The following is a 7,892-nucleotide window of genomic DNA, read 5'->3' on the forward strand; positions in this document are numbered from 1 at the left end:
CGCAATCGCCGCGTCGCCATTGGCTGGCGCAGCCGTCAATCTCCGCGGGGAGCGCTTCGCCCCCGCCCGCTCTTCCTGGGCCGTTTCCAGCGGCCGCTGCCCGTCGGGGGTGCGGTTGTAGCCTGGGGCCGGGATGGGCTTCGCGAGTGTCGCCGCAGCGTGGGCATCGCACCGGAGAGAGGCTATCCGGCAGCGCCGCTGGCGAGCCGTGGCCCCGGGCGAGTCCGGGCCGGGCGCCGGCCGTGCGTGCGGTGCCGCTGTCCCGCGGAATGAGCTCCTGYGGCACCGCGGGCTGCGCGGCCGCGGAGAGGAGGCTGTGACCCTTCCCGGCTCTTGGCAGCCCTCGGCAGGTGCCGCCTCCCGCCGGGCACCCACGTGCGGTGGGAATGGAGACACCGCCGCGATCCCCGAGATGGCCGGGCCGGAGGGACCCTCCCGTGCGGGACGCGGAGGGTCGGGACTGCCGCGGTCTGCGGAAGGGATCAGCACTCGTGGGGACCTGGTCGAGAAGAGGCAGCCAGGGCTTCAGTGTCCTGCAGAGGGACAACGGGAGTGAGGTGAAATGAGAGCGTCAGGCTGGGTGAAAGGAGAAAGTTATTCATGCTGCGGACAGCTGGGCCGTGGGAGTGGGCTCCTCAGGGATTTCCACTCCAAGCAGACACAGTCCTGAGCAACCTGGTCTGAGCACGCAGCTGGCCTTGCTTTTGAGCAGGAGGTTAAGTGAGAGGCCTCCTTACAACCTGAATTTTCTAATGGGGATTGACGTTCACTTAGCCAAGGTGTTTGGATGTGTGTGTGGATGCTGACTGCTGAAAGGCCTGGATATGAAAAACCTCATAGCAACTGCTGTGCTGCACAGGCTGCAGGCCCGGAAACAGAAAATAAATAATAATATTTTCTGTGGAAACAGAAAATTATTTACATTGTGTGCAGTCATACTGATTTTACGAAATCTAGCACATAGTATTTGTTGCCTCTGCAAGTTCATCCYGTTCACACACTATAACCTAAAGTTAACTACAGACTTCTCGGGTAACCCTCATGCATACTAGGCCATGCCTTTTTCTGCARTGCACAGAATAGATTTTTCTACTTCAAAACAAGAGTTGTGCAGTAAAATGAGGCATTTTATGTGTAATCCTTGTGTAATTTCTAGGAAAATTAGAAGGCAGGCAAGAGGATAATGGCTGAGGCTGCTTACTGTTCTTTACAGAATTCTGAAGAAATTGTGAGATACTAAGTTTTCTTAAAAATTTCTGTGTGATGCCATGTGACACATAGCTTTAATCTGATTTTTTGTGAAGAGGTTGAGGGATGTGTTTTCACAATGCCAATCTTAAGATGCTGGCGTTTCGTTTAGAGTAGCTTACTAGTGAAAACTAAGTCAACAGGCAATAGACCATAAATATTCTACGTATTTCATAAGGCGCAACATCAAGAAATCAAGTCCTATTTTACACCAATTAATATTTTTTCTTTATTCTTAGTGTTTCAGTAGTAAAACTATGCAGCTCATAGGAGTGCTCTTAAAGGAAATTAATGTAAGCACAGAGAAGCAATGAATAGAGAGCAGGCACTATTAGATATCTGTGTGTAATTCCACATTGTTCATTCTCCATCCACTGAAAGAGGTTAGGGACCAGTAATTAAAGAAGGAATTATAATGCATGTGCACAGGCAGTTTTAATTTGTTCCAGCTATATTGCTTAATGTTGTAATCTTCATSTTTTATGTATTACATTGCATAATTTAAATGAGTCTGATGAACTATTTTTAGTATCTCTTGCTCCACATTCAAAAACAGCAGTAAAAAAAAGCCTTTCAGTCTTTCAAAGAGGAGATGGAGTATCATTTTTCTTTTTCTGGAAAACCAGTCACTGCATTTTAAAATTTGATACAGCAGATGCTACAATTACCACAGCACTACTGGTTTAGGATGTTTTCTATAAACCTCTAGATGTTTTCTATATGCAGAACAGAYTCTAAAATTCTGTCTTTCCGGGTCCATTTCTCAGACCTCCCAGGTCTTTCCTGGTTCATTCCTCAGATAYCACTAAGCATGAAGAACAGCAGCAGAACCATATGTGCCAGTTTCTCCAGAAAATAATACAGTAGCTTCMCATGCATGCTGGGAAACAGTAAATACTGCTGTGAAAGGCTTAACTTAGAGGTGCAACAGGAGACACTCGGTCTCTGCTGATTTCTGAGGCTTCCTAAGTTTGCATCGTCCCAACTGCTATCTCATTGCCAGTACTTGCGTGGCTGCCAGTAGTTAATACCATTGGCCTGAGCAAATGTATTTGACACAATCCTTAAACCAACTGCCCCTGCAACAATCCTGTCTTCATTAAGGCTCTGAATGTTGCTAAAACCAAATGCCTGCAATGAACTTCCCCTAGATTAGAAAATTCGGGAAGGCTTCAAAGTAAACTGCTATTTTCCTCTTTCCTCAGCAAGGCTTGGACACCTCTGCTCAGAATCCCAGCCAGAGGTGCCTCCCAGGGCTGTATTTACACTCATGTGTCATTTCACACTGGTTTCAGSCCATTAGTTTCTGGAGAAATCTGCTGCCTTATGACAAACTTTGCTCCCTGATCTACAGTTTTGGAAAAGTAAATTGCCTGTCAGTTTCATTAAAAATCTATGTTCCTTTTCTTTAAACAACATAAAATGTAATACATTTTTTGGCGTGTGCTTTTCCTGAACTCTTATTGTTGTCTCATGTCCTAAAGAGGTGAAGAGTGTAGACAATTTCTTTAGCAGAGTAATGAAACATCTGAGTGGCCAAATGAAGTCAGTGTCATTCTGTATGAAGCATGTCAGGTGGTGATTTTCAGAGTCCTTTGATGTTCGCAGAATCACGGAATGGGTAAGGTTGGAAGGGACCACAGTGRGTCATGTGGTCCAACCTCCCAGGTCAAGCAGGGTCATCCTAGAGCACATGGCACAGGACATTTCTTGAATATCCATTGAGGGAGATTTCACAACCACTCTCACAGTAACAAAGTTTTTGCTTATATTCAGGTGGAACAAGCAACATTTTTGGGACATGTAGTCTGCTGCACTAACACTAGACAAAAAGCCRTTTCAAATATTTTTCTCCATCCCCTTTTCACTTCTCTGAGTTTATATCTAAATTTTGTGTAGGCGCCACAGTGATAAGAACTGTTGCCAATCTGTTGTTGCACTCATGCAAAATTTCTTCAAAATGCTGATCCAACCTACGCACTGTTTAACAGATAGAAAGGCTGCAGCAAGGGAGCTGCTGTCTATGGATTATAAATCAGTAGTCAGAAGGGCTGTTTGCACAACTCTTGGCCAGTGTGCTTCTTGGCTTTACCTAAATGACATTTTAATAATGTTCATCCTGTAGCCTCCACATTAATCTGATGGCACAGCACTGAGCACTGTCTGTAACAGAACACAATAAGGAAAAATTACAAACTCTTCAATGCTAGCAGAAAACAAGGCATAAGGAAAAATACTCATGCTTTCTTCTATGTACGGATGTCTCTTTTTTAGAGACTTTTAAGAAAAAAATGAATGAAAAAGAGATCCCAGAAATGGCTAGAGTAAACACAATAAAACTGCTTAATCTATTCCTAGTAAAATAACTGCCTTAGTTATATTTAGTTAGTTATATTTAGTGACTAACTTTAGTTACTCAGCAACATCATTGTGGCTTTTAATGAGTAAATTCCTGAGTGGCCTGGAATGTGGTCCTGAAAAATCTCTCTCCTTCTTCCATGAAGTTTTCTTATAGATGGGAACAAGCTTCTAGGAGGCTAATTTCTAGAAAGGAAATATATTTTCATTTTTGCCCAGAAGTTAGTTTGCTGACAAGTCTACTGGCATTCAGCAAGGTTCCAAGACATTGGAACTGGCTGAATATATCTTCCACACTTAGTATAAAATGTGCTACAGCGTAAAAATGTGCACTAGGAAAAAAAGCTTGTAACTGCAGTTTTATGGTAATGACACTGCATAATTGATGAAGACACTTATCATGGACAATATTTTCAACCTGTTGGCACAGGAGACTTCATGTGCTCAGTAATACCATTTGTATGCAGGGTCTGGATCTCAAAGTTACACAGTTTATGAATATGAATGATATGAAAGGTACCCTTTGGCATCACAGGAGTGGATGCTGCCACTACATTTGATTGCTGGTCAGGGAATGCCCCTTCCAATTGGGTACTTTKGTGATTGTGTGATTCTGCTTTATGCTTCTGGCAGTAGAATAGTGCAGTGGATTCTCTCTCTAGCCTCAGATTTTGACACATCAGATGTAGCCCAAAACAAGAGACAAGTTATATCGCTGCAGTGTGAAGGCATGARTTTTCTCATACCAGATATGGTGCTGGCGGGGAGGACAAATGCAGCAATCCCACTCTGCCAGCTCTTTATGGTGATTATAAATTGATAAATGTAATTATGGGGGGTTGGAATTATTAAGATTCTGATATTGCRGACACTGCTGGTTAAAGTACTCATTCCTATAACTGCATCTTCTGAATTGCTAAGATTCTTTTTGGTTACTGCTGTACTCGCTTAAGGATTGGCCTCAAGTTAGGACATGTCTCTGTAGATGTGCATTGTTGGACCATAAATGAAAAGAAGGCTGTTTTTATTTATGGAAGAAAAGGCACACCTTAAGGGCCCCTGCATCTTTCATAGCAATAGAAGTTGTAGGGTTTGGATTACAAAAAGAAAAACACAAAATAACAAAAAATCCAGAAGATGAATGATATGTAAGATAAACAAAATTAATTTATACTTTTTATTCAACTAGAGAGGAGAGGCGGGGGGGCACAGGAGAGGCYGGGAAAAGAAAGAATCACATGGGAAATACACCATGTCGGTCATGAAATTAATACCCATAGGTTAGACTTTCCTTTTGTCTTTAGATTGGCCATTTGTTTGATTCTGTAGTATTGTTGAGTGTCAAAATCWAAACCGCAACATAAATTCCCCTGAACAGCAAAAAACAACTAGTAGTTCAAAGTGACTGCTGATGTGAAAAGCCTGTGTTGCCTTGATGTTGCTTCTTGGCATCGCTACCGACTGGGTAGTGAAGCGGATAACGAATATTGGCATGGGTAAGTGGCAAGTGTTGCTGAAGACCTAGATTTTGTTTGTAGAGCAAACATCCACAACAGATGGAAAGATCCAACCTGGCAGGCCAGCTAGGGCTCAGAATCAGTTATGCCTAAAGAAATGTAGTTGAAACATGATTGTGTGGTAATAAAGAAGAGGATGAAAGCCATTGAGAAGGAAAATAAGTTACTTATTTCACAGCTGCACCATACTAACCAATGGACGCTCCAGAGGCATCTTAAGTAAAGCAAAGGGTGTGTATCTTTTGTAATTTTAGTATAACCATGATTTTTCCATATCTGAGATTTCAGTTGCAAAGCTGATAATTTTCAATTAGTATGCAATCTCTGTTAMCATGTCTAAAATATTTCTGATATACTAAGCAGTGATGAAAACTTCTGGACTCCAGTTGCAGAGAGCTTGTGTGTTCATCAAGCTGTGTCWGAGGGCTCTCACTTAGCTGAAAAAAGCTATAATTATCACATTTGAAAGGCATTTTCATGGGGCTGAAAAATAGAATTGGAAAAACGTACACTGGGAGGGATTTTTTTTTGTTTATATTGGAGTCCCATGACAGCTGTGCTAAATAGGTTATGGTTCCACCCTGGTCCATTATTCTCAATGGTAATCCCCATCTCTATATGTCTACCATACATATTCCTAGAATCATCCAGCTAAAGAACCTGAGATCAAGCTGTGGGAAACCTTACTCAAAGAAACTGAGGCAGATTGTAATCAAGTATGAATCACTTAACACCTTGTAGGAGCAGACTCACCAGGATTGTTTAAATAAGTTCTCTTATCACAGTGTCCTGTGGAAGGAAGCCAGACCATTCACTAAGAACATTTTGGAAGGTGCATATCCCAGTGTGACAGACCACATAACAAGAGAAGAGGACCCTGGTTAATTAGATGAGTTCCATGGGAGCCTTGGCACCACTACATCAATAATGGCAAATTAGAATATGGATCAGAATAGYTGTAGAGGAATAAAGTCAAAATTTTGCAAGAGTTTTGAACAGAATATTTCTTTACTTTCTAAAAATTTTAAGCTTCTACTACTCAGTGACTTTATTTTCCTTTTAAGTTTTGAAATTTTCCAATGGCAAAAAAGATAGGAATTCACAACTATCCTAATTGATTTTGTGTAAAATCAAATCAGCACCCCCCTGCTGAAAAACAATCACCAAAAATCCCCAAGTAGCAATGGCCCTTACATATTTCTTCTCACAATTCTAGCAAAGGGCGAAACCCACAAGTTTGATACCACATTCAACCATTTACCTGTTTCCTGAAAGCTATAACTTTTTCAAAATAAAAAACATATCCAGCATCCATTCTGTTTCTCTTCTTTGGCATATGTGCTGAGGATCTTCTAAAGCAAGCTTTCCCAGACCAGAGTACTGGTGCCATGCATCACCTCTGGTTTCATTTGTGGAACAAACAGGGTCAACCACAGAAACTGCTCCAATGGAAAAGTAATGTTAAGAAAATATTTCGTCTTCCTAACTGTTSCAGCTGTGGTTCTGGCCTTTATTTTCTCTGTGAGGACAGTGCATACAAGAGGCAGTTAAGATACTTATATCTGTTCCATTCCAAGTACTTAAATAAGATTCCGGACTTTTCTTTTCCTTACTACTCCTCCAAGTATGTGGAAGCAAGAAAGCAGCATTATGCATCCTATCAATTATCTACAGACCATTAGAAAATTGCCTGCTGACCTTGTCTTGGAGACTGCTACTATGGAAAATACACAAGTGATCTGAAAAAGTAATAATAAATCTACTTCACTTGATTGTGACATAAAATTTTTCCTATAGTTCATGCTTATCAATAGCACACTCCACTGCTATGAAGATCCAGATATTTACAGAAATACCTTTTTCTCATATGTATTTTAATAGGGAATGCATTTGGAGCAGCTGAAGAAGAGATGATTATTAAGATTGGTGTTAATATGTAAAAATAGTTTCAAGTTTCCTGATTTGCATGGAGGGAGGCATTTTTCMTTATAATAATGTGTCATTAGAAGGGTAGCACATAATGTGTGTTTTGTGACACTTCATCCCAACTCAGAGATAATTTTTTTCTTCTGAATAACTGTGAGGATTTTTTTCTGTCCACAGTTTCAGTGTTTCTCTCTTAGTTTATCCACATATTTTTCTACAATTATGTGTGTTTTTGTAAGCACACATTTCCAGTATCTCTGAACTTGCTTCCCAGGGTATGACCCAATCATTAAGGCTGAACTGGTCAAGTGATTTAACATACAAGGATTTCAGGTAGGGTGTAACCGGAGGAGGGAATGCAGCCCACCCAAGTCTGAGACTGTGAATGCCAAGATCAAGTATCTAGCAGGCTTTTTTCCCTTTAACCCCCCCACCAAAACATATAATCAAAAGGTGAAGAGTTCAGTTATGGAACAAACAGGACCTCTTTAAAAATATGTAGCTGGCTGTAGCCAAAGACAAACTATGATGTCATTGGGTGGGAACTTCCCCTCACTGTATGCGAGCAACACTGGAGTGATGCGATGCRAGATGTGAATAAAATCACAGAGTAGATTTTAATWTATCTTGGGGTATAGTTGTTACAACTAATCTGAAACATCAGTGATTTTCTGTTTCATACCTTTGAATGTTGTTCATTTTCCACAAATTGTTGCCCACACAATTTTCCATTCCTAGCCATGCTACACTCATAGGCAGACTGAAAGCTAATCTGATTTGCAAAGTTGTCAATCACAGCATCGATTAGATAGTAGATAATGGTGTTAATGCAATCATTAAATG

This window comes from Malurus melanocephalus, unplaced genomic scaffold, assembly GCF_030028575.1.
Source record: "Malurus melanocephalus ecotype Western Australia unplaced genomic scaffold, MMel_1.1 scaffold_38, whole genome shotgun sequence".
Taxonomy (NCBI): domain Eukaryota; kingdom Metazoa; phylum Chordata; class Aves; order Passeriformes; family Maluridae; genus Malurus; species Malurus melanocephalus.